A 26,613-nucleotide genomic window follows, 5' to 3' on the forward strand; every position below is an offset into this window, starting at 1 on the left:
TATCTAAAATTTGATAGGTTTATGTCTGAAAAAGGTTATACTGGATGTCACTCTAATCATTGTGTTTATCTCAAAAGGAAAAATGATGGGAGTTATATTATATTGTTATTTTATGTAGATGACATGCTTGCTGCAGATTCTAACATGCAAGAAATAAATGTGCTCAAAATAAAATTGGCAAACTTATTTGCAATGAAGGATTTGGGTGCTGCAAAACAAATCCTTGGTATGAGAATAACTAGAGACAGGAAGAATCACAAATTAACATTGTCTCAAAGTGAGTACATAGAAAAGGTGTCGAAAAGGTTTAATATGTAGAATGAAAAACCAATTAGTATATCTTTAGCTAGCCATTTCAAATTAAGTAAGGAGGAGTGTCCCAAGAATCATGAAGAAATTGCTCATATGTCTAAAGTTTCATATGCATCAGCAATTGGGAGCTTAATGTATGAAATGGTCTGTACAAGACCTGATATTGCACATGCAGTGGGAGTTATAAGCAGGTACATGAACAATCCAAGAAAAGAACATTGGAAGGTGGTGAAGTGGATTCTCAGGTATTTGAGAGGTACCACAAATCAAGCATTATTCTTTGGTGGTTCAAACATTGCTCTACATGGATATGTTGATGCAAATATGGCGGGTGATAGAGATAACAGGAGGAACACAACAGGGTATGTGTTTACTGTAGGTGGAACAACTGTCAGTTGGGTCTCAAAACTGCAAAGTGTTGTTGCACTCTCAACAATAGAAGCAAAGTATGTTGCTGCTACAGAGGCTAGTAAAGAAATGATTTGGTTACAAAGGTTTCTAGATGAATTGGGTAAGAAGCAGGAGTTGGGCAAGTTATACAGTGACAGCCAGAGTGCCATACATCTTGCAAAGAACTCTGCATTTCATTCCAAGACTAAACATATACAACTCAAGTACCATTTCATACGGTCAGTGTTGGAAGATGGACAGTTTAAGTTGGAAAAGATACACACTAGCCGGAATCTTGCAGATATGTTAACAAAAGTTGTAACCAAGGAGAAATTGAGAATTTGCTCAGTTTCAATTGGTCTTTAAGTATGATGAAGAAGATGAGAAATAGCCAGGTCCAATGTGAAGTCATTTTCTAGTAAATGAAGCAGTGGTGGAGTTGCTATAATTAGTCTCCAAGTGGGAGATTGTTGGGTGTGGAGCCTGTTTATCTTCTGTATTCAAAGGTATCGCCACACTGGACCCTAGTTCGTAATGGGGCAGCAATGCTTCCTGTAAAATATTCACTGCAGGGGGGTCCGGGGTGGGTGGCTGTGACCTTTGGGAGTCCCCCGTGGCAGGGGGATCAGAGGAAATGCCCCTGAAGCTAAGAATAGGTGTAAAATTGCCTTGTAAAATGTTGTAATTTTGTAGTCAATCTGGGTCGTTCATTACGCGGAGATCTAACGGTAGAAGTTATGTTTAATTTAGGGTTTTTTGCCCTAGAAGGCAACCCCTCGATATATATGATGGAATTGTATTGCGTCTATATATATATATCTATATTCGGATTAAGGAAGAGAGAGGAGATTGAGAGCGAAAAGGGAATTACAACGGATCTGTTGTAGGTTGTATCTCTTCAGTTTGCTGGATAATATAAAAGGAAGGACTGGCTATTTCTTTGTGGACGTAGCCCAAACTAGGTGAACCACGTATATCTATGTCTCTTTTGTTTTATGAATTTTATGTGTTTATAATTTATGCAATATTTTATGTGTTCCATTGCTCTATAATATATAAATTTCTAACATCAGAAAGAATGGGAAGACCAGTGCTACAGTGTTCCCCGATCCAGCCAACGATGGCGAATCAACAAAATATTATTCCTATGGGACGCCTACAGGGGGTGACTCTGGATATTGAAGGGGCATGCGCCATAACCTATTTTGAAGTGATCAAAATAATGGACGATAGTAATCCATACCTGACATTGCTTGGAATTTTTTGTGCATTTGAGATGAACACATTCATAGACCTTAAGAAGCGTAGTACGACATTCGAAAAGAAATAACTAAGGGTTATTGTTCCATTGGATCCAATAGATGGTGCGCGATATATTGAACCAATCCTCGATTAGGATGAGGAGGACGATATTGAGAAGATCTATATGCTGACTACGCGAGATGAGGATTGGATCAACCCTACGGTGGATGGGAGAATTATGTGGGAGAAGGACAACTCCTGCAATTCAAATTCAAATGAGGATCTTGAGCACTGGAAAAACAGTTTGCATGAGGTGTCGTCTCTATGATGCAAAAACCTTACAAGGTCACTATGATGTATATCCACTGAGGTACGCAACTTACCGTATTATGATGGTTTAGAATATGTCTATTTATTTCTTGATAAATTTGAAAGGGATGTACTGGAGGAACATCAGTTTCAGGCATTAGAAATCACGTTGAGAGCTATGCCTACAAGATGGTGGGGTACACATAAGAACAACTTTGTATATTGGAAGGAATATCAATGGATGATGAAGCTGTGGTTTGGGTATGCCAATACCCGCATTATGGAGAAATATACAAGGAAGGACGATCCATGCGAGCATATCGGTCAATGGACGAAATCATAAAGAGAAGAACTACATCCAGAATGGGTTCATATATGATGCCATACTTTGGATATGATTCTGATGAATTGGTTTCTAGAAACAGATATGCGACACAGAATCGCGTAATGGGATGTTCTGAAAGAAATTTTTATGCTAACGTTCTATATTAAGGATGGATTTGAATGTATTGATGAAGCGTTATAGGAGATCAAAGCCGTAATATTCTGAATGCCTTAAGAACCTATTGCACAAGTACAACTAGATTGGAATACGTAGTTGCAACATGCGCTTGAATGTTATAATGTGACAATTGAGGAAGGAAAAGAAGATCCTAGGAACATCAAAATTCTTGAGTCAGAGGGCAACGTGAAGTTGCAGAGCCTAAGGCAGAAGTACCCAATATCTCATAGCCCTTGAGGACCAACAAGTGAATATTGGATTGAAAGCACCGCTGAAGTTCACAAACATAGGCGACTATTGGGACGAAGACACAGTGGAAAAAGTTGCGAAGTTACTACAAGAGTATCACAACTTGTTTCCTAGCAATTTCTCTGATCTGAAATTGATAGTAGGGGATTTGGGTGTTATGAAGATCACTCTAAAGCCGGATGCGAATCCATTAAAGCAACAACCTTATCGGTTGAATCCTAAGTACAAGGAAAATGTGCGTGAAGAATTAAATATGATTCTTGCAGCTGGGATTATTGAACCTATCGAGGATTCAGGTTGGGTTAGTCCTATGGTGGATCATGAAAAAAAGACGCAGGGTGAGATTCGGATATGCATAGACTTAAGGAAATTGAATGACGCTCGTGCCCACAATCCATTTCCTGTGCCATTTACAGAAAAAGTATTGGAAAATGTGAGAGGTCAGGAAGCCTATTCGTTCACTAATGGGTTCTAAGGGTACCATCAGATCAAGATCGCACCAGAGGATAGGAGTAAGACTACCTTCTCTACTGAATGAGGTTGTTTTCAGTATACAATTATGCCTTTCAGACATAAGAATTCTCCCACGTAATGACTATATGAAGGTGTGATAGCCTTATTACTCCAGGAAACTGGAAAGGCGTACAGGACTATAAACTACAGTTTCAGAAGGATGTTTGTACGAAGTGATGGTGTTGCACGATGAATAAAAGTAAGGCGCAGAGAAGAGATATGATGAAGGAGTTTCACTAGGATGGTGGGTCCTGCATAGCCTAGCCAAAAAGTAACTGTTGGAAGCCCTGAGTTGATTGGATGCCAATTTTTCTGTTAAAGGGAGTGAAGGGAGAGCATTTAAGATGCATACCTTTCGAAATATGCTGCCAAAAACACATTAATTATAGGGATTTGGAGGGAACAAATGTATTTGAATTCAATTTGAGCTATAATACAACATGCCGCTCCACATTCGAACACTTTTCTTATTGAGAATTTTCCTTCAGCTGTTACACTTTCATTTGTGTCAAGAGAAGTGTTGTATGTCTACCAAGGATTGGGAAAGAATTAAGGAGCATATTTGATAGTCGGGATTCACAAATCCAACTAACTGGAAGTGTGAAATATTCATTGAAAGAATGACTATGACTCGACCTGAGCTAGAGCTAGCCCAACCTGTACCTACAAGGTTGCCTACTACAACACCTAGGTCACCAAGGCCTAAGCCACCGACTTCCACAGTGTGATATAGGAAGAAGAAGAAGCCTCAGTAAGCATCGGTGTGGAAATTTTCATGCAAAAACTCGGCGGAGATCTGCCAGAAAGGAAAGATGGATCGATCTAGGAAGCCGATGGAGCCCCTAGACTTAGATAATGAAGAACTAGCCAGGGGTGTTGAGGAGATCGATGCATATGAGGTTGAGCCAATAACTCAACTACCGTTGTATATACCGCCACAAAAATCCAAGGCTAAAGTGCCCAATGACCCAGATTCAGCAAAGTTCATGGTCTCCACACCTTTTCTACCAGAGAATGTGTTCTTTTAGGGAAATTTCATGGCATGGGTACCATACTTAAAAATGGAGGATTGGGACCTAGGAGACCATGAGAAGTTCCCAAAGATGGAGCCAAGCAAGTACCTAAAGAAGTTATATTATGAGGAATTGTAGGTCATGCTGCATGAGCAGATGAAATGGGAGGCTGGAGTTGGGTGTGTGGGGCTACAAGACATGTTGTGGGTGTAGCATTTTAGCCGCAATGGTATAAACATAGTCTGTGTGCATCAACTTGTGATGCTGGTCCACGATGGGTGTCTCTGGTTGGGAGGCGCATCCTGATGACTAATATGTTAATCCACAGAATATATTTGTTACCATATCAAGGAGGAGTTTGTAGGAAAATCGCAGGAGAAGAAATTGGCAGATCAAATGAAGAGAGACTTCAAGCTGACGAAGAAGTCACACGGCTATGCAATCAGTTCCATATCTGCTGGCGTGGTGCAATTCGATGCATAAATATTGGCTACTAAAATATTGCAGAAATGTCTCACGAATGAACTACCAGAGCCAATAGTCTGTTTAGCTTCGTAGTGCGCCAAAGGAGTCCAGTATAAATGGGCTCAATACTTGTGTCATGAATTTTTGGAGGACTGTAGAGAGGCCTGGGATGAGGGCAAGGCATTCCACTACGTGTTATTTTTTTGTTCATCACAATTGTCGCATGGAGGATGTTGGGTGTAGGAATTGTGCTTGAGAAAACTCCTCAACACTTAATTTTCCACACAAGGGTTTCATAAACTTAGAGACGAAGCACAAGTAATGCTAGAAATGGTATGAACTATTCCTATTTCTAATCCTACTTCTTAGAGGAAATGCTTTGTAGAATCAGATAGGAAACAATTGGAAAGGAAATTAACACCAAGGGAACTCTAGTGCCACAATGTAAAATACAATTTGGAAGTAAATCAAGTAAACAAATTCCACACAACAGAAACAATCTTAAATGTTGGAATGAAATGCTATGTTCATCTCCAGATGGATGGTAAGTAGTCTAATAAGTGGGCCCTTGCAGAATTTTTCCTTCCTTCTGATCTTTCTCCCACACAAACAACCTAACCTTGCATGGTTGCAATCTGCTTGCACTAGTGCAGGTACAATATTTTTGTGTAAGAGTGTTGGAGAGGTAAATCCCCTCTACGGATAGAGGCGATCCCTACTAGCCCAGAACGGGTCTAGCAACAATCAGTCAATGCTACCATGCAAGTTCCTAATTGTAAATAAAATGTAGGCAATGAATACCTACTTGGATTCCAACGCTAATGTTTGATGAAGAGACGTCGCCCTCGCTCCTTTGCTTTGGCCGGTCACAATCCTCCATGATCCTTGTGAATAGACACCTGCACACACGAAGAGAAACACAAGCACAAGCGTGAAATCTAATAAATGCAATTATACATCAGTCAGAAAGGACATAACTCACATTAACCATTACAAAGACAAATGAGAGTGGAACCATAATAGCATTCATCTATTATTAATCAATAACAGAGAAGAGTACAACCAAAGTTCTGACGTTGAATCCTTCTCAAGAGGGTCCAGCCAGCAAGTCTCTTAAGCATTCACCCTTGGAGGTAGATCTCCCAAGACAAAAACTCTCTCTCACACAAGTTTACACAAGAAAGCAACACTTCACAACCTTCCTTAAGCTCTCTAGCAATCCCACACTTGTCACACCAACTACCTATCAAATTCACACACTAGCAGCAGCACTCCAAGCATTATCAATTCCACACTGTCCCAACTAGCTGCTCATGGCAATGGTAGAGGCTTAAATAGGAGAAGGAGTCTCCATGAATGGTGGAAGGATGAGCTTATCTCCAAGGAAGGTGGCTCAAATGACGAAACAGACATGCCAGAGAAAGGAGGGCGACATTTACAAGGCCAACAACCAGGTCTAGAGTCATCTGGAAGGCCAACTGTTAGAACAAACTCGCCCAAACAAGATCAGCGCGGGTGTATAACAGCACTGGAGCGCTGACATCGCATCTGAATAACAGAGAAGGTTATGTCAGCGCGACCCAATATAAACAGAGGATGCACTGGTTCATGAAATTCGACCAACGCGGAAAACACGTGTGCTTCCGTGCTGGTAGTGCATTCATTGTGTTATGAGGCGCCAGTCAGCGTGGTTATTTTAATAACAGTCGCGATGATGGAAAAAACTTTGGCAAAGTGGGTCATTTGGCAACACTAGAGAGCATGAGCATGATTAATTTGAATTCATGACATAGTAGGAAGACTGACAGGGAGACAGTGACAAATTACTGTGTAACAGATGCCCCCTAAAGCATGAAGCCCGAGAGAGTGGGAGGGGTGAAATGCTTTACAAAACTCGCTGAACTGGAACACCACCAGGAAGAATCTGCACGTATGTACAACCGATATCTCTATTACATGTAGTCTAGGCATGGGCGCAGCCATCCAAAAGACATATGAAGAAGGTCCGTGGTATGGACACAACCACCCAGCTGAAGAGACCATGATGATAATAAGGTATGGTCGCAGCCATCCCAATAGACTCAAGTATGGGCGCAGCCATCCATCAATGAGTCATGTAATAATAATCCACAAAATCGCAACCTGGTTTGCAACAGACAAAAACCAGGGTCTTGCGCTCCAACCCGACCCGAACAAAGTATAAGTCCAAGCATGTGAATACATGAGCTGAAGTCGAACATGCATGAACATCGTCTAATTACCAGCCAATAATGAAAACTGTTAACAGACGCGAGAGGTACCACCAATAATGACAATGGTCCCCAAGGTACTTATAGGTACAATTTGCGGCGTGTGAATCAATGAGCTGGTGTCGAACACCTGCAGAATCATTTGATCGAAGGCCAATGGTGAAAACCTCACATCGAACACGAAGAACCTGCCATTGAGGCATGCAGGCTCTAAGGCACCTGAAGGGAGTCTCTAAGTCACCTTCCTAGATAAGGAGCTGAAGTCAACAGGAAGTAACCTTGATTGAAGGTGGGCCATAATGTTTCCCACATCATCGACACGAGACAGAGAAGGATAAGATATTCTATGCGAGGTATCAGAGGGAGGTTGTAAGTTTGCAGAGGTCAACTTCTCTTGAACATATCGGCGGCACGACAGTGGATTTGGCAGTATCTGACGTCAAATGAGCAGAGGTCATGGTGACGGGGCAATGAGCAGATGAGAGGCCAAATAGGATAACCCAAACCCACGGAGGCTAGTGTAAAACAAGATGAGAAATCCCCACCCAGACACGAATGCAAACTAGTGCCATGTTCAAGAGCGACATACTGCCGACACGACGATTATTACAGTTCCATTTTCCCCACCATTTCTGGCAGGTACCCCAATTATTTTTGGACGACAAGCTTGACGGGGATAGCATATGCTTGGAAAGCGTCATTTCGACGGTGTCCGATGTCATTAAGTTTTAACGAGTCTGACAAAGGAAGAACTCGGCGTCTTTTCTTGTTTAGAGAGTCTGAAAAGACAGCGGAAAAGAAAACACCAGGGGGGTCCTTTTTCGTAAAGTTGTGTCTCTCGAGCCCGAACAAGTATAAAACAATGCTTGAAAGAACCGCTCGACCAGTATGATCGAGGAGTACTTTTCGTAAGTAGTGACTTTGACCCAAAAAAGTAGAAAAGCGGTCAGAAGTACGTCGTTTTGGAGCCAATAACGAGTTCGAAACGACAAACACCCGGCAATCTTTTTAGTTTAAACGGTCGAAAAAAGAGCTTTAAAGGCGACCGCCTCTTGTTCTTTAACGAGTCGAGAGGGGGACTCGGCAATCTTTTCACATTTTATGAGTCAGAAAAGAGTTTAAAGGTGACTCGTCCTAGAGGAACGAGTGGTATAAAAGGTAGCAACTGGTTCCGGCAATGGTGGAACTGCTCAAAACATGTAATGGTCAAGAGGCTGGCTAATAAAACCACTCATTGCTACGGTTCCTCAGGAAAGGATAAACAACCAAGTGAGAGCATATGACCTGCGGAAGAGATGGTAGCAATGGAATGAAACAACCAAGACTCATCTAGCAGAATTCAGAGGATAAAAAAGGCAATCACGAGATGTAAATCAGGTATGGGTTCATTTTTACACAAGCTTGAACCATGGAGAAATCTGCTTGGATTCGGTTTCATGTTTACACAAGCTTGAAATGAAAAACTATGCTTGTTATCAGTTCGCATGCCCCCCAGAATAATAATGCAAATCAAGGTACATGCCCCCCAAGCTTCATTGCATTCAACAAAGTGGATGGAATGAAGGTTCACTCTCGAGATCGATGAAAGACTCGACTTGTATTTTACGAGATCTTAATCAAAAGACCCGATTTGGAAAGGGAGGTGTTTCATTTTTTTATGAGGTTGACACAGTAAAAGAACTATGCTCATAACCCTTGTTTCATTTTTTAATGAGCTTGACACAAGATCAGGAACTATGCTCGGCCAGATCTAGTTTCATTTTTTAAGGAGCTTGACACCTGAAAGGAACTATGGTCCACCGAACTGCATCATAATGAACAGGAAGTTGATGCTTCCAAGAGTGTTACTCCCGGTGAAAGGACCACATCTTGGAAGTCAGGACCTAATGCCCCAGGACACTATGCACGACAGTGTCATCACTGGATACAGGCACGGGGTAGGTGGCCACGTAGTTGATCTACGGTGGGGGAGATACAACTGGTGGATAAAAACTAGGAGGGGACGACAACTGCGCAGGAGGCATTGGGAGACTAACGAACGACAATTGATCGATAGTCACAATTCTTCCATCGTGTGGAAAGAAAACCACACGGAAAAGCGAAGAAACGAGGGCCCCCATGGCGTAAACATAGTCGTGACCAAGGAGAAGACTAAATTCTAAAACACCTTGGGTAACCAAGACGTCTATATAGATGGTTTTGCCTCCCAAAGTAATAGGGAACTTCGGGAGAACTCCTAGAGATGGACAGGCTCCTCCGTCGAAGGCCAACAGATTTTGAGTGACTGGCCCAAGCTGCGGGGAACCTAAGGCTTGCCAAGTAGTGTATGGCATAAGACTGACAGACGCCCCTTCATCCAAAACAGTGCCTGGTACTGCCTTAGCATAGGCATGTACTGTGATCTGGAAAGGCATATGGGATGGAAGGCGACCGGCAATCAGGTGATTCCAATCAAAGGAAGCGACCAGACTACTTGGTGGGGGAATCGTATGATTGCCCCCATGTGCTAAAGGAACCGAATGAGAATATTCGGGAGTAGCTGGGTTAGGAGAGTCATTTCGGGACTCAGGAGAATCTGAAGAGACAAAAAGAACATGGGTGTGATTCTCTTCCGAAACAGAGTGAGCGAGCGGCGGACTTGAGTCGACACTCTTTCCGACCAATGGTTGGTCTGGAACAGGCTGGACACAGCCGGGTGCGGGAAGAGGGACCTGGACAAGAGAAGAATGTGAACCAATCTTATTGTCAGGAGGCGGATGATCTGCAGCTGCAGAAAGATGTTGATATCCAACGGGGAGTTGGGGCGAAGGAGCTGTAAGACTTTCCAAGACAACAAAGGCTTTATCCATTAGTGGACAAAGGTGAAGGGGATGATTGCCTTCACAATGTCTACAGGGGATTCGAATCTTCCCTTTTCCCTTACCATTCCCAACTGATAAGGTAGCATCGCCGTGAGCTTCAGAGGACGATGAGGGGTGGGCCAGATCGCGATACCATACTTCTAGTACCCTGGGAATGCCATGACACTCGTGAAGAAGATGGTCCTCCTTGCATAGTTGACAAGGAAACCTAACCTTCAACGGAGGAGCGGAAGGTGGCCCGACTTCAGGTGTACTCGGAGTAAGAGCTATACTTCTAGACTCTCCCTTGGGAGCCTTCTTCTTCTTTGTCTTCTTCTTCTTCTTCTTAGCCACCGGGTTACTCGAATCGAGACTTTCACCAGACGAAGTAGAAGATGAGGACGTAGAAGTAGGCGTAGAAGGGGAGAGGTCCACCTTAGATTCAACATGATGTTGTTCAAGTGGAGGGACCGATGGATCAGCAGGTGAGACGACAGGGACCAAAGAGGTTGAGAACAACCAAACCGACAACCCAACAGTTAACCCTGGGAGGGATAACGTTTCCATATAAGGAGCACTAACATTTCCAAAAGGAATGAAATGAGCAGGGTTCCCATCAGAGGGGATCCCTGGGTTGGTGAACCCTGGAAAAGTTGCCATCGAGAACGAAAAGAAGCCTACTGAAGCTAACGCAAACAAGATCTAACCGGGTAATGTTAATCGCGGACAAATAAATTTTAAGACGCAAGGACACAACTTGAACTTTTCATGTTTTAAGAGTCGAGAAAAGGACAAAAAGGTGACTCTAGTAACCTTTGAATGTTTTGTGAGCCCGAAGTGACAAACTGCTCAAGTGAGCCTTTTCTTTTAAGGAGTCCGAAAAGGATCAAAAGTGACTACTCTGGAGAGACTAGGCAAAGGGTTTACCAAACAAATCCGTAAAACTGCATATACACCTTGGCAATCATATGAAAACCAAGGACTTCCCGTATGGCAGTCAATCTTCCCGAATGCTGTGTTCGGTGCGTTACAGCTCGTAAGGCGGCAGACACAGCTTCCTGTGGATAAAGGATGATAACCTAGTGGGGTCTCCCCTATATACGCGACGGTACGTGGGAGCTCAAGTCTGTGCTAGACCACTATCGAGTCACAAAACGAGGAATCACCCAACCGTAGTGTGAAACAACAGTGACTAGGTTTAACGACGTCGGAGCACGTCTCTAGCCTAGACCTCTAATCAGTGAGAGTTATGTTCCAATGCTTTTTTAAGTTTATTCAGTTTATTTTATGGTTGATCTTGAATTAAGTTTTGGTTTCAGGTCCTACCGTGTGATCTCTCACAATTGCCTAGATGCAAACTACATGCCAAAGAATACCATTTCGTTCGATGAATTCTAACTATGAGAGGGTTAAGAATTTTCGATCAAACAAAATGAACACAATCAATCAAACCATCTAATGCAGCTAATGGCAAGGAAATGAAACTTTTTCTTTTGAGAACACAAATCAATGAAACGCTCTTTTTCCCATTAACTATTGAATGCAAAAGATATTAGTTTGATTTCTTTTCCAATGGCACAATGCACTTAAAATGAATTTTGAGAGACAACAACACCGAGTAAAGAGAAATAAAATCACTCAATGAAAAACACAACAAATGTGAAAAGAACCGGTTGAGCCCAAACAACTGTAATCCGTGTCTGGGTAGTGAGAAGTAATCGAAACAATACGAAGACTGGTTCAATAACGATCACCTAAACAACCAAGCAAAGAAAGCAAAGAGGAAGGTTTTCGCAAAAGCAAAAGCAAGTAGTAACGAATCTTTGTGAACGAGTAACAAAACAAAGCCAATCCAACGAAAACGGGATGATAACACCAGGTCATAGGTTACAAAAACAAGATCTGCCCAACAAGACTTTGCAAGGGAGTGCTTCAATGTTCAGACAATAGAAATTAAGTCATAAACCAGGTGGAAAGAGCAGGGGATAGTCAAACCAATAGGCTCAGGAGGCAAAATTGAAAGAAAATTCAATTCTACAGGATCAGCGCGGGTGATACACAGCAACAAAGCGTTGACCAGAAACCACGCGTAGCAACAAAGCGCTGTCAGCGCGGAAGTAAACTGCTTAAACGCGCTGGTTCGATTTTTAGAACCGTCGCGACTGTGAAACGTACAAGCGCGATGACCACGAAGTCAAAGAAACAGCTATGCGATGTCAGTGCGACTGTTTTGTTATAAACCGCGCTGAGGCTAAAAAACAGGCACAATCAAGCCAAAAGCTCCCAAACCAAGGCAATAACTCTTTAAACAATCAAGGCACCTCCCAGACTGAACCAGGAAATCTAAAAGCAGAGAACTAATCCCCAATATTTGAAAAGAGAGTAACAATCAAACTCAAAGCAAGAATGAAGAAAAAAGGACAAAGGCCAGCTCCCCAGTATGGTTGCCAAATTGTTGGAGAGGTAAATCCCCTCTACGGATAGAGGTGAGCCCTACTAGCCCAGAATAGGTCTAGCAATAATCCGTCAATGCTACCATGCAAGTTCCTAATTGCAAATAAAAGGTAGGCAATGAAGACCTACTTGGATTCCAACGCTAATGTTTGATGAAGAGATGTCGCCCTCGCTCCTTCGCTTTGGCCGGTCACAATCCTCCACGATCCTCATGAATAGACACCTGGACACACGAAGAGAAACACAAACACAAGCGTGAAATCTAATAAATGCAATTATACATCAGTCAGAAAGGACATAACTTACATTAACCATTACAAAGACAAATGAGAGTGGAACCATAATAGTAGTCATCTATTATTAATCAATAATAGAGAAGAGTACAACCAAAGTTCTGACGTCGAATCCTTCTCAAGAGGGTCCAGCCAGCAAGTCTCTTAAGAATTCACCCTTGGAGGTAGATCTCCCAAGACAAAAACTCTCTCTCACACAAGTTTACACAAGAAAGCAACACTTCACAACCTTCCTTAAGCTCTCTAGCAATCCCACACTTGTCACACCAACTACCTATCAAATTCACACACTAGCAGCAGCACTCCAAGAACTATCAATTCCACACTGCCCCAACTAGCTGCTCATGGCAATGGTAGAGGCTTAAATAGGAGAAGGAGTCTCCATGAATGGTGGGAGGATGAGCTTATATCCAAGGAAGGTGGCTCAAATGACGAAACCGACATGCCAGAGAAAGGAGGGCGATATTTACAAGGCCAACAACCAGCTCTGGAGTCATCTGGAAGGCCGACTGTTAGAACAAACTCGCCCAAACAAGATCAGCGTGGGTGTATAATGGCACTGGAGCAATGACATCGCATCTGAATAACAGAGAAGGTTATGTCAGCGCGACCCAATATAAACAGAGGATGCGCTGGTTCATGAAATTCGACCAATGCGGAAAACACGTGTGCTTCCGCGCTGGCAGCGCATTCGTTGTATTATGAGGCGCCAGTCAGCGCGGTTATTTTAATAACAGTCGCGATGATGGAAAAAACTTTGGCAAAGTGGGTCATTTGGCAACACTAGAGAGCATGAGCATGATTAATTTGAATTCATGACACAGTAGGAAGACTGACAGGGAGACAGTGACAAATTACTGTGTAACAAAGAGTATATTCAATCTTCCTTGCTGAAGACTTATGTCTGAGTGAAGGTGTACTAAGCCTCAGGGCTTGGAGCAATTTGTTCCTATGTCAAGATACTTGCTCTTGCACTGAAGTAGAGTCCCCTTTACTCAGTTTCGAAATTACTTTCGAAAGCTAAAAGACGTGCTTAAAAGGAATTGCAACTATAAATGAAATTTTGCAGTAAACTAGTTACAAAAAAGAAAATGCTTCAACTCATTGAACTTCATAAGGGAAATAAACTTCATGAGATAAAAACATTTACAAAAGAATCAATCAATAGCCTAATTACTTTGCATGTGTCAACCAGTTTTGGTACTTCACCCATAATAGTTATATTTTTGCAAGTATAATATGGTAGTTTAATATAACTGCTTCCAGATCTTTTAGAGATGAACTTTTAATACCAAAAACAGTTACTTGATTAATCGATCCATTCACTTGCGAAATAATGGGAAATAAGATGCAGGTAAGTGATTCACTGTTTGCTGCAACAAATGACTATGCCAAGGTGCAAGCAACAACATGCACTGGTGTAGGAAAGAGTTCCTTGCACGATCCGCTTCGAAAATGAATTAAGACAGAAAACAAGAGTAAAGTAAATGCATGAAAGATATCTTATAAACAAAAGTAAACACAACTACTCTGCAAACCACAGATCCGTTCCACACATAGGCTACAGAAGATAATTTAATCCAGAACTTAAAGATTAGCGATTAAACTATTACATCACACAGCTGCAAAGAAATAACCACACCGTCTTTCCAAATAACAAAAGTGAGAGGGGTCAACGAGCTGGGTTGGTCGGGCCCTGGCCAACCAACTTATTCCCCTTCTAAGGAATAAAAGTGATCAACACTTCAAATAATACATCAAAGACAAAATTAAACACTGTGTGTGCAAACCATAATGATTCTCTTGTATTTACTTGATTCAGCAAATTACATTATAGAGCAGTCCAGGCCCAAAACGAGGTGATAACCAGATTACATAAGCCAAAATAATAATCGATGGTTTGCAAGATTCCTATCTACGATCTACATCAAATATATCCTTCGGCTCTATGCCATTTACATTAATTACAAATAATTCTTGTTTAGGCCTCTCGGCCGAACAGACTTAGAAAACTGAGTTACAAACTTGGCCAATGGTTATAACACACACGAGCTTCGCTGGGCCATAATCTATCTTTGGAGAAAAATCCATGGATGCGTGCCACCTGCTTTAGTTCATTAGCAGTTAGACTCAAAGTTGAAGATCGAGATCCGTCCTTGTGGAAGACAGCTCTCGGAAATCTTGGACAGTGGTGGTGCAGGAATCTTCTTGCACTAGTCAACTCATACATTATTAACGCTACGTTCCATGATTAATTCTAGGAAATCAATATGAGTTGCAAGAAATATGTAAATAACATGAAATATATATAAAAGGATTGATGAAGTGTTGTAACAAATATTAATATAAACTATGAGCATGTGCAGGAAAAGGGTAACCATCTTATACTAGTGTAGGAAAGAAGGGTCTTATATTAAGGTAAAATAGAGGTTGATATTGATGGAAGTGGGGTAAAAAATAGGGCAATTTAGGATACCAACATCCTCCCCTCCCTAAGTTGTTGTGTGTCCTCACAGAACATTTTACCTCTGAAAAAAAGCTTCAAAAAAATGAGTGGTTTCTCCTCAGTTCTGCACTTAAATGTTTATTCCTGTCTTTACTATCTTTGGCTTCTTGTCTTGAGCTTTTCACAGCTACTTAGTTACCTTCTTCAGGCATCTATAGCATCTAGAAGCCCGATATTTCCACACCTTTACCTGTTGCTTCTACTTTTTTACTTCTGCTAGTAATTCCACCTCACTCTGTTTCTTCCAACTCTGCTCTTTCATGACCTGGTTTAAAACTTCCAGGTCATGGACCTGTTGCTCCAAGTCCACTATTCTACTATTAAGGAAGAGAGTGGACGGTGATGTACTGAGATCTTTGGGTGTGAATGCCTTTTCTGCCACAGACTCAACATCAAGGTCAAGATTATCAAAAGTCTTCCTTAAGACATCGCCGAGGGTTTCTATGCTTGGGGTTTTGCTGTCACTGAGGGTTTGGATACCCTCACCAATCTCTGTGCCAGGGGTTTCAGTACCCTGTGTGCCTAATTCCTCTGGGCTCTTAACAACTTGCTCTCCCATTTCCTTAGGGAATTCCACACTCTGTCCTTCTGAATTAGTAGGGGTTTCGATTCCCCATTCTTCTACCACCATAGGGACTTCAGTACCTTGTCCTTTGAACACCGCAGGGTTTTCAATGCCCTAGCCTTCAAAAAAGTTGAGGGTCTCCACATTCGGTTCACTAAAATTATCAGGAGCCTCTTCATGTTACTCCTCTTCGTCCTCCTATGCTTGGACTTCGCCAGTGTTTGGTGTTGAGATTGTTTTCCTACTCATTAGCCTGCTGACAGTCATTGACAACAACACGTCAGCTTCTGCATTCTCCTCATCTTCCACTGTGTGTGCCAATGCGTCTGTGAGCACCGAGAGATTATGAACTGTGGGGGAGACTTGGAGCAATTCATCAATTACAATTGGAGAACCCGACTAGTTTGTCCCTTGGCTGACAACTTTCCTCCTCGATGACGTCCTAATTTTCCTTTTCTTTGTTGCAGGTGCAGTTTTTTCAACGAGCCTCTTCTCTACTTGCACTGGTGAGCCTTTACTTCGCCACTTGGTAGGAGACAATGTCTCTGCCTTTCTCTTTTTACTTGCACTTGTGCTAGCAGGTTCTTCTAAACCCCTTGCTCAGAATTCTTTTAGAAATGCCTCCCATGCTATTCCATTTTTCTCTAACTTCTTCTTGACCAGCATTGTAATGAGTCCATGATGGTAGAGTTTGGTTGCAACTTGGCTTGCACTTCTGCTCTGCACATTTTTCACCATCTTTTCAAGGCTCCTGAGCAAGAAGTGAGGGAAATTAATCAGTTTCCCCACCTCGAAATGTGACAGCAATCGAAGGTGGTATACGAATGCCAAGGTATAGCATCCTTTGCCTGTGAGAAACTTCTATAATACAAACATTAAATCTCGCCATTTCCCGACCATGGCGGTTTATGGTAGTCCCTTTTTCCAATCGACCTTAATCTTCTTATTGACCACAAACTACTGCCAACACTTCTTTGGCAACCGCTCTTTCTTAAACCAATGCTCACCTGTAAGTGGCAGGCATGTGGCTTGCGAAATGAACTCTTCAGTGATTTTAAATTTTAAGGACCTGACCCTAACTCGGCCTTCCTTGAAAGTTCTTGCAAACTCTAGCACTACGCCCATGTCAAATCCGTCAAATTTTTGGACAAATGGCAGGAACCCAGATTCTTGCAAAAGTGAAAGATTGTTCCTGTATTCGGTAGTTTGTTCAATCTAATGTAGCAACAATGGTTCACTCCTCATGGGTGCCATTTAGAACCTCTTCCACTTCACTGATCACACCCTCAAAAGAATTTTAGGGTAACTCCAACATTCACTGAGAATTCTATGCCAGCAGTTCCTCGACTTCTGTCTTCGTAGAACTGCTTACCCGGCTATGGTGGAACAGTCCCTTCCACTTTTCTTGTAGATTCTTGTCAGTTCATTATAGGTGAATCATGATAATTAGATGCAGTGGTGGTATATGCGGTGGTGATGCAACGTCTAGAATGATCGGATCACAGGTAGGTTAATGATCATCGAGTAGTGCAGAATGATTGCAAAGAGGGTGAGTGCAGGTTATCGGACGAAGTACCCTTCTGCAGTCAGCATCATAATTCAATTAGACTTATTTTCAACATTTATTAAGAAAAATTAGATTTCAGCCTTACACATCTTTTACTTTAAATATTTGTCCCTGGATTAGTAATTAATGAAACAAAGCATCAATTAAAACATGGAATGAGTTATCATATCAACATATGTACAAAAAATATAGGCCCATAAATCTTTGATAAACCATTTCAGGACTATGTAAATTGCTTCCATAGTCAATTGCATTTCTGTACTAGACCTTCTTGCACTACTATACTTGCACTGCGCTGTGATTGCACCAGATATTTTTACCAAATAGAAATTCTAATAGGACATACTTCTATAGCTAGACTTTAAAAAATTTGCCTCATTATAAAAGAAAAAATTATTCGCCGTCCTTTGGTGCTTCTCGACATGCCTTCTAAATGACTGCATCAAATTCTGCAATCAACTTATGAGGGAATAAAAAAGTGGGGAAGGGATAAAAAATATTTCAAAATGGGAAGGAATATTACAGCAGGGATTTCAGAACAATATCACCAAGGGGGATAAATGAAATGGGATGTGGGAAAAAATTTAAGGGAAAAGAGGGATTTTATGAATCGGGTAAGGGTAGCTTCTTCGAAGAAAGAGGAAGGTAATTAATTGGGGAATTTAGAAAAGAACTAGTGGGAAATTTCAAAATGGGAAATAGAAGAAGATTTTTAACTTGAAATTTTCCTGCACTGGTGCAGGAAAGATAACTGTAGTGGGAAGTAAGAATTTACTTGGATAGAAATGCCCATGCTAGTTACCCCAAACTTGGGTAAGTGCTTGGTTTCGTGAACCTACTTCCTCTTGGTGGCAGCTAGCATATCTAAAAATAAAGTAAAATTCCATTTTTATGAAAATTTTGATCTTCCTGCCAGCATGCTGGTTTTCAGATTGATCCTTCTACAATTATGTCAGTCAACTGATTTTCACAATTACAAGAAAAAAAATTCTCTTTATACTTTTTATTTTTTTGTCATTTTTTTTTCTTTGATTATTTTTTAAAATAAGGACAACAAGGAATCAATTCTTGAACAGGTTGGTGCTATCACCTACTAACTCCTTTTCAAATGGCTACTGGACTTACTGCATAAAATCTCCTTTAGTAAGGAGCTGAAAATATACCTTCAATCTATGCCTATTTACCAGGAATACAAAATTCTGTCCATCAATAGTTTTGATTTCTACCGCTCCATTTTTGAATACTTTGACCACCTCATAGGGTCCCATCTAGCATGTATGAAATTTTTCTTTAAAATGTTTGAATCTTGAATCATAAAGGAGCACCCAATCACCAGGTTGGAATTTCTTTTTATGAATAGACTTGTCATGCCAGTTCTTCCGCTGTTGTTGAACCAAGATGTTCTGTTGAACAACATCCCTTCGAATTTCATCTAAATAGTTCAATTGTAGAATGTGTTGTTGCTGTACCTCAGAGAGATCTAGCCCCAATTGGACTGCAGTCCTAAAAGTCTTGATCTAGAATTCTATCGCGCAAGAGGACTTGTTTCCCATACACCAGCTCATATGGTGTGTGTCCCATGCTGTTTCTCCAAGTGGTCCGATAGGCCCACAATGATTCTGGTAATTTGTCAGCCCAATCCTTTCTATTCATATTTACCATCTTTGCAAGGATAGACTCAATCACCTTATTTGTGGATTCTACCTGGCCATTTTCTTGCGGGTGATATGGTGTGGATTTCCTTGTTGGAAATAATACTAGAGGGGGAAGAATCAGTATTATCAGATCAATAATTTTATTTTCCAAACATATTTATATATGCTACTTCAGTGAAGTGAACTAGCGTGTACACACAACTGTGATTAAATAAATCAGCGTATATCCAGAGAACTTGTGATTTAGACAATTTATTATGTGTTGAGTTTAAACTAGTGTAACTTATTAGACAGTGTAGTAAAAGTAGAATAAAGCATCACATATAAGAAACACAGATGAACACCAAGATTTAAGGTGGAAACCTAATGTGGGTAAAAACCACCTGGTGCTCTCGTCTCTGTCTTCTTTTAATAATAAAAAAATCTGTTCACAATCTTGTACTGGTGTAGACTCATACTAGTACGCAGGCTTTTATTTGGAGAAGGTTACAACCTTCTCTCGTTCTCCAGCTTCTACTGGAAGGGAGCTACAACACCCTAGCTCTTGTACTATCCAGTATGTTTACTATTATGTAGGTGCTAGCCTACATAAAACTCCACTCTTCCACCAGGTACCACGTTTCATGAATTTTCAGACTAGATACTCCTGGAACACAACACCACAATCTGAAGGCCACGTTTCATCAAATTTTCACATTGGACCCATCAAAAATTTCAGCCTTAAACTACATCATCCAATATTTAGTTAATTTGAACAATCTCTTCACTGACACCAGAACACTGTAATGAACCCAAAACCCTGCATCATCATTCAGAACCAGCTGTAACCTCAAAAATCATGCATTATAGTGTATACACTACTTGGCTGAACCCAAATTGCATGTATATGCTACTTCCATGAATTAAACCTACGTATACCTTCAAAACTACTGCAAACATAAACTTTTGAATCAAGTCTATACCAACCATCAATATACTAAATATCTACTGTCAACTTACAGAGCTTTACACAATCAGGGACAGAGATCACTTCTTCTCACTTATACAATCAATCAATCAAATGCCAGCCTCCTTATGCATTCAGTTTTACATTCAGATCTAAGAAGACTTCATTGACAGACAGTAGTAAAACAACAAAATTTGATCAGATAGATCAGTCAGATCTGAAAAATAAGCTTTTCTTTTGTATATGCCACTTGAAAGAACTGAACCTATGTATATACGCTCTTTGGCCGAGACGAACCTGTGTACAGATCTACAAATATTGACTTAGAACTTTGCTGCAATTTCAGACTTTAGACAAACCCAAATCATGATAGATAATGAATAGAATAGGTGCAAAACACCAGATCTAGTCTCAACCAATATCAGAGCATTCAAGAATAAGTCATTTCAAGTCTCGTGATTCCTGATCCAATATGAACTCAAGGTGCACATGAATATTTCAGATCTAGTCCCAAACATAACCCTGCAACATAAAATATACTTCAGATAGAAGTATTCCTTAGAATCTTATTGCTTGCACACTTGGCCTTATGATCTTCTCTTCCTTATATAGCTTTAGGCCCTTTGTCAATACCTTGGACCAAAAACACTTAGTACCAATACCTTGGACCAAAACCACTTAGGACCAATACCTTGGACCAAATACCTAGGGTCAATACCATGGACCAAATACCTTGGACCAATACCTTGGACCAAAAACTTGATTTTCCATCCCATATGCACTTTTCCTTCTGTGAAAGTGCGTGTATACATATACGCTCTTTTTGTTTTGTTTTCCCATGTGTATACGCTACTTTGACAAAGTGAACCAGTGTATACCTCTCTTTCTTCAATCTCTGGAGTCTGATCTATAATCCTTTGTTGTTAACTTGTTACATTGTGAACTGTCATTTGTGTGAGTTGCCATCAAGGACAACACCTATATCATAATGCCAACATTCCTATGCTGAATTTTGTACTGCTCCATTACACCCTATACTAGATTAGAAATAAACTGCTATCCATTGTCAAAAACAATTTCTCTAGGTACACCAAGTCTAGTAAATATTTCAGTAAAAATGAAATCAACAACAACTCTTTCAGTAGCAAAAGAAACAGCTTTAGCTTCTACCCATTTTGTAACAAAATCTGTACAAATCAAGATATTCTTTTTATTTGATGATGTGTAATTTATTGGTCCTACGAAAACAATAGCTCATTTTTCAAAAGGCTCAATCATAAACTGAGGACATAAAAGCATCTCATTGGTTTGGTTAGGCTGGCCAATTTGTTGACGGCTATCACACCGCTTGACATATTGTTTGGCATCCTTGAACAAGGAAGGCCGAAAATAGCTAGCTTGTAACACTTTGTAAGGAGTTCTCTTATCGGCAAAGTGACCTCCACATGGTTCATCGTGGCCATATTTTAAGATATCAAACACCTCTTCCTCTCTTACATATCTATGGATAATGAGATTTTCTCCAGTGTAAAAGAGGTCTCCTTGGATCCAGGAATATTCATCACTTTTCTAAATGATATTATGCCTTTCAGGAGTGGATAAGTGAGGTGGTAATTTTCCAATGACTAAATAGTTAGCTATGTCAGCAAACAATGGAGATTTTGTTGATGCCACAAAAAGATGTTCATCAAGAAAATCATCATTAATAGGAATTGCTTCACCAGGATTATTTAATCCTGAAAGATAATCTGCTACTACATTCGATTTCCCTGGTCTATCAACAATAGTAATATTAAATTCATGTAATACTAGCAACCACCTAGTTACCCAACCGCTAGTTAATGGTTTATTCATCAAATATATTATAGCAGAATGATCAGTATGTACAAAAACTTCATATCCTGTAACATAATGTCTGAATTTATTAATAGAAAAAATTACAGCTAAAAACTCTTTCTCAGTAACAGTATAATTGAGTTCAGCGGGTGACAAGCTTTTACTAATAAAATAAATAGCATAAGGTTTTTTGTCTTCTTCGTGTCCTCAAGCTACACCAATAGTAGTATCTAAGGCATCAGAGGAAATATGGAATGGCGGGGACCAGTTTGGTCCTCTCAGAACTGGTGCCTGAACTAATTTTTCCTTCAATGTCTCAAAGGACTGTTGGAAAGTTGTAGACGAAGAAAACTCATTATCTTTAGCCAAAAGTCAGAAAAGGGGGGTATCTATCCTTGAAAAATTCTCAATGAATTTCCTATAGTAGCCCGCATGTCTTAGAAAACCTCTCACTTCCCTTTGAGTTTTGGGTATAGGAAGACTCGAAATGACTTCTATCTTTGCAGGTTCAACCTGGATACCTTTGTCAGAAATAAGATGGCCAAGAACTACTTTTGCCTTGCACATTAATCTGAATTTCTTATCACTCAAGGCGAGATGAGCTTCTTGACAGTGAAGAAGCACTTTTTCTAGCTTCTTGAGGGCTTCCTGAAATGAATCACCAAACACAGAGAAATCACCCATATAGATTTCTACACATTCAAGGTCAACAAAAATAGCCAAGACTGCCCTTTGAAAGGTAGCCAGGGCATTACATAGCCCAAAGGGAAGCACTCGGTAAGCAAATGTACCCCATGGACATGTAAAAGTGGTTTTGTCTTGATCCTTGGGTGCTATCTGTATCTGGTTATATCCGCTAAAGCCATCTAGAAAAGAAAAGTACTTCTTACCAGTCAGGATATCGAGTACCTGATCGATGAAAGGAAGCAGGAAGTAATCTTTGAGAGTGGCTTTATTTAATTCTTTGTAATCAATACAAATGCACCATCTCCCATATTTCTTAGGGACTAACACTAATGGAGAGACGCACTGGCTATCAAAAATGCAATAGATAAAATCAACATCTAAGAGTTTTTGTAGTTCTTCCTCTACAAAATCTCTTAGAGTTGGGTTCATTTTCCTTTGGGGTTGTTGGACAGGTCGGGCTCCATCCTGAATATAGATATGGTGTGTACAAGTTTCACGAGGGATGCCTTTCATATCCTCATAACCCCATGCAAATGCATCGAGATGGTTTCGCAACAAATTCACAAGATGATCTTGTTGAGAAGGGTCCAAGTCTGAACTGATATACAAGGATTTACCTGGACTAATCTCAAGAAGGGTAGTGTCAGGCTCAAGGGTACACAAAGGTGTCACTAGAGATGGTGATGATGGAGGTAGAGATTCATATCCTTCCTAAAAATCTAGACTAGAAGTCTGACTCAATGACTCAAAATTAGGCATGGTGTCTAGATTGTCTATGAAGTCTTGAATCTCACTCTCCTGTGAGGACTCGGAATTCTAATGTATCAAGGAAAGAGGCTCGAGCTCCTCATAACTACTGTAGTCTAACCATAAAGTGTCTCGAAGTTCCTGAATAGATCTAACAGGTGGATATAAGGTGAATTTCTTTCTAGAATCTCCATGGGAAATATACATATCACCTGAACAACATCCAATATAAGCATCAGCCGTAGCAAGCCATGGTCATCTAAAGATCAATGGATTCCCTCCCATAGGATTCTTTGGCTAAAGCAAAATGAAATCTGTAGGATATTCCCAAGAATCTAAGGAAATGACCACATCATCCAATACTCCTTCTGGCTTGATTTTAGATCTATCTGCCAGTTCAAGCACAGTGGGAGTAGGACGAATATGGACCAATCCAATTTGATCCATGGTTTGCTTGGTCATAACATTAATGGCTACCCCTATGCCTATAAGTACACTGTGACAAGGACATCACCTATCTGAACAGAGACAACAGGGTTTCCGGGGTCGGTATATTTTTCCATGTTCATACATCCCATCATCAAATCTGTTGCTCTACCAACAAATTGAATGGTTTGGGGTTCCAATCTTCTCCTTCCTGGCTTCTTGAGGTAGAGTTCCCTAATGATTTTTGTACAAATGGGGATCTCTTTGATAGCTTGGAGCAAGGGTACCTTTATGAAAAGGTTCCTAAGCTCAGAAGCTAGGCTAGACTCAGGAATGGGGCCTTTCTTCTCCACAGCTAACCTCTCTAGATAGGGAGGTCGATTGGAGGAAGATGAAGATGGCTCAAAATGTACATGGATAAGCTGAATGGTGTCATGTTTCCCAGAATGGTCAAGAGTTTCCTCCTCTCTTTTCTCATCGACAATCACCATGGGCTGCTTTTGATTTTTATAGGTTACTACTTTCCCTGATCTCAATTGAAGATCATTGACTCCAACTGGCATGGTTTGAAATCTGGATGAAGATAACGGGGTCATAGAATGGATCATTTGTACCACTTTATTATTGGGGTTGGGTAAAGGTTGAGTAGGCAGTTGAGAAGGTCGAAACAGTCGAGGTAAAGGTAATGGTGGCATAGGTTGACTCAACTGAGGTAATGATGGTTGAGGAATTTGGTAAGGTTCATATGTAGGAGGATATGATTGCATCGGTGCATGATAGGAATTATGCGAATGATGTGAATGGTTTGGCCTTCTCGATCCTTATTGCCAAGATTGGGAGGGTTGTCCATATTGATATTGATTCTCATGTTTCCCATGCTGAGAGTGACCAGTGTTAGGATAGGAATATGAGTGTGCATTATAACCAAAAAAATGTGGTGGAGGTTCAGGAACCATACCTGCACTTACCTGAGGCCAATTTCTTCATGCTCCCATTGCATGCAATGATTCAGCTTCAGGTTGTCCCCCTTCAAATACAACTTTCAGCCTAGGTAGGGAGGGACATTTTTCTGTAGCATGGTTATCTGCACAAATTTCACATTTATTAGTTTCTTTAATATCTAGAGGACATTCTCTTAGAGGATGCTTTCTTCTACATATTGAACAGAAAATAGACAATGTTTCTTGCTCTTCTACAAGTTTTTGTTGAAACTTCAAAGAGTCTATTTGTTTACTAACAGTATTCATTATTTCAATTTTCATATTGTCCATTTTGTTTTCTAATCCAATAATCATAGCATCAGTAGATTCGGTTTTCCTGTTTTTATTCCGAATTCCTTTCTCGGATCTATATTGGTTCCTCGAGAATTTCCTGCACAAGTCATAGATCTGATCAAAAGGTTTTTGAGCAATATCCCCTTGTCCTAACAGATTTAGATTATTCCTAGAATCATTAGTAAGCCCACGTAATAATAAGGTTCTAATAGTACTTAGATCAAATTTGTGCTTTGACGTTTGGAGGATGTACATGAATCTCTCCAAATAGTCCTCTAGAATTTCATCATCATTTTGCACAATAGTAAAGATTTCATCTTGGATTTCTCTAGTTTTACAATATTCCTTTTGATAAAAACACTTTCTTCATTTCCTCCCAAGAATTTATAGTGTTTCCTCCTACTCCCATGAACCAGCGGAGTGCTGCGTCCTTGAGAATTGTAGGAAACAACTTTAACTTCTGGGCATTAGATAAGTAATCATAACTTCTACACTAAATATCAAACTCAAATAAGAAAGAGTCTGGATCTTCATGTACCTTACCATAGAAATGAGGAAGAGCTGATGGTGAAATATTTTTCATTTGTGCTTGTATATTAGGATTCACAATAGGGAATCTGAAAGTAGACTATTCCTCATTTACTTGATTTTCACCACTTCCTTTTGTGTGGTCTTCCATATCTTCCATTGTTTTTCTTCCACATGAACCACTCTTAAGAGGCCGATAAGGATAACTATGGATTCCAACAGTCCCCTTCTTCCCCTTTATGGGTTGTGTCACACCTGAACTACTGCTACCAGAGCCTAGGTGGATTGTTCCTGCGTAATGAGTCTGAGTTTGTTTGGACTTTCTGCCTACAAAAGAAGGCCCAATATGAGTTTTGGTTTTAGATTTGTCAGTGTTTCTTTGGCCCCTAGTGGGCTTCAGACCCCTACCTCTTTTAGGCATTCATTTCAGAAAAAAATGACAAATGAAATTCGAAATAAAAACTGCAAGTTTTAAAAATAAATCGGCACCTATAAACTCCTTCAAACAATAGAAGCACACTGCGGGAAAAAATAATAGCAGACTTACCCCTATTGCAAAAAAATGGAAAATTATTACCAATTCAAATTGCCTCCCCAGCAACGACGCCAAAATGTTGGGTGCAGGAATTGCACTTGAGCAAACTCCTCAACACTTAATTGTCAACCTAGGGATTTCGTAAACTTAGAGACGAAGCACAGGCAATGCAAAAAATGGTATGAAATTTTCTGATTTCTAATCCTACTTTTTAAAGGAAATGCTTTACAAAATCAGATAGAAAGCAATTGGAAAGGAAATTAACACCAAGGCAACTCTAGTGTTGGAATGTACAAGACAATTTGCAAGTAAATCAAGTAAAGAAATTCCACACAATAGAAACAATCTTAAATGTTGGAACAAAATGCGATGTTCATCTTTAGATGGACGGTAAGCAGTCTGACAAGTGGGCCCTTGCAGAATTTTTCCTTCCTTCTGATCTTTCTCCCACAAAAACAACCTATCCTTGCATGGTTACAGTCTGCTTGCACTAGTGTAGGTACATTATTT

The sequence above is a fragment of the Pinus tabuliformis genome, chromosome 4_1 (genome assembly GCF_031772625.1).
Source record: "Pinus tabuliformis cultivar Carrire ecotype Pingquan chromosome 4_1, CPIR1, whole genome shotgun sequence".
Taxonomy (NCBI): Eukaryota; Viridiplantae; Streptophyta; class Pinopsida; order Pinales; family Pinaceae; genus Pinus; species Pinus tabuliformis.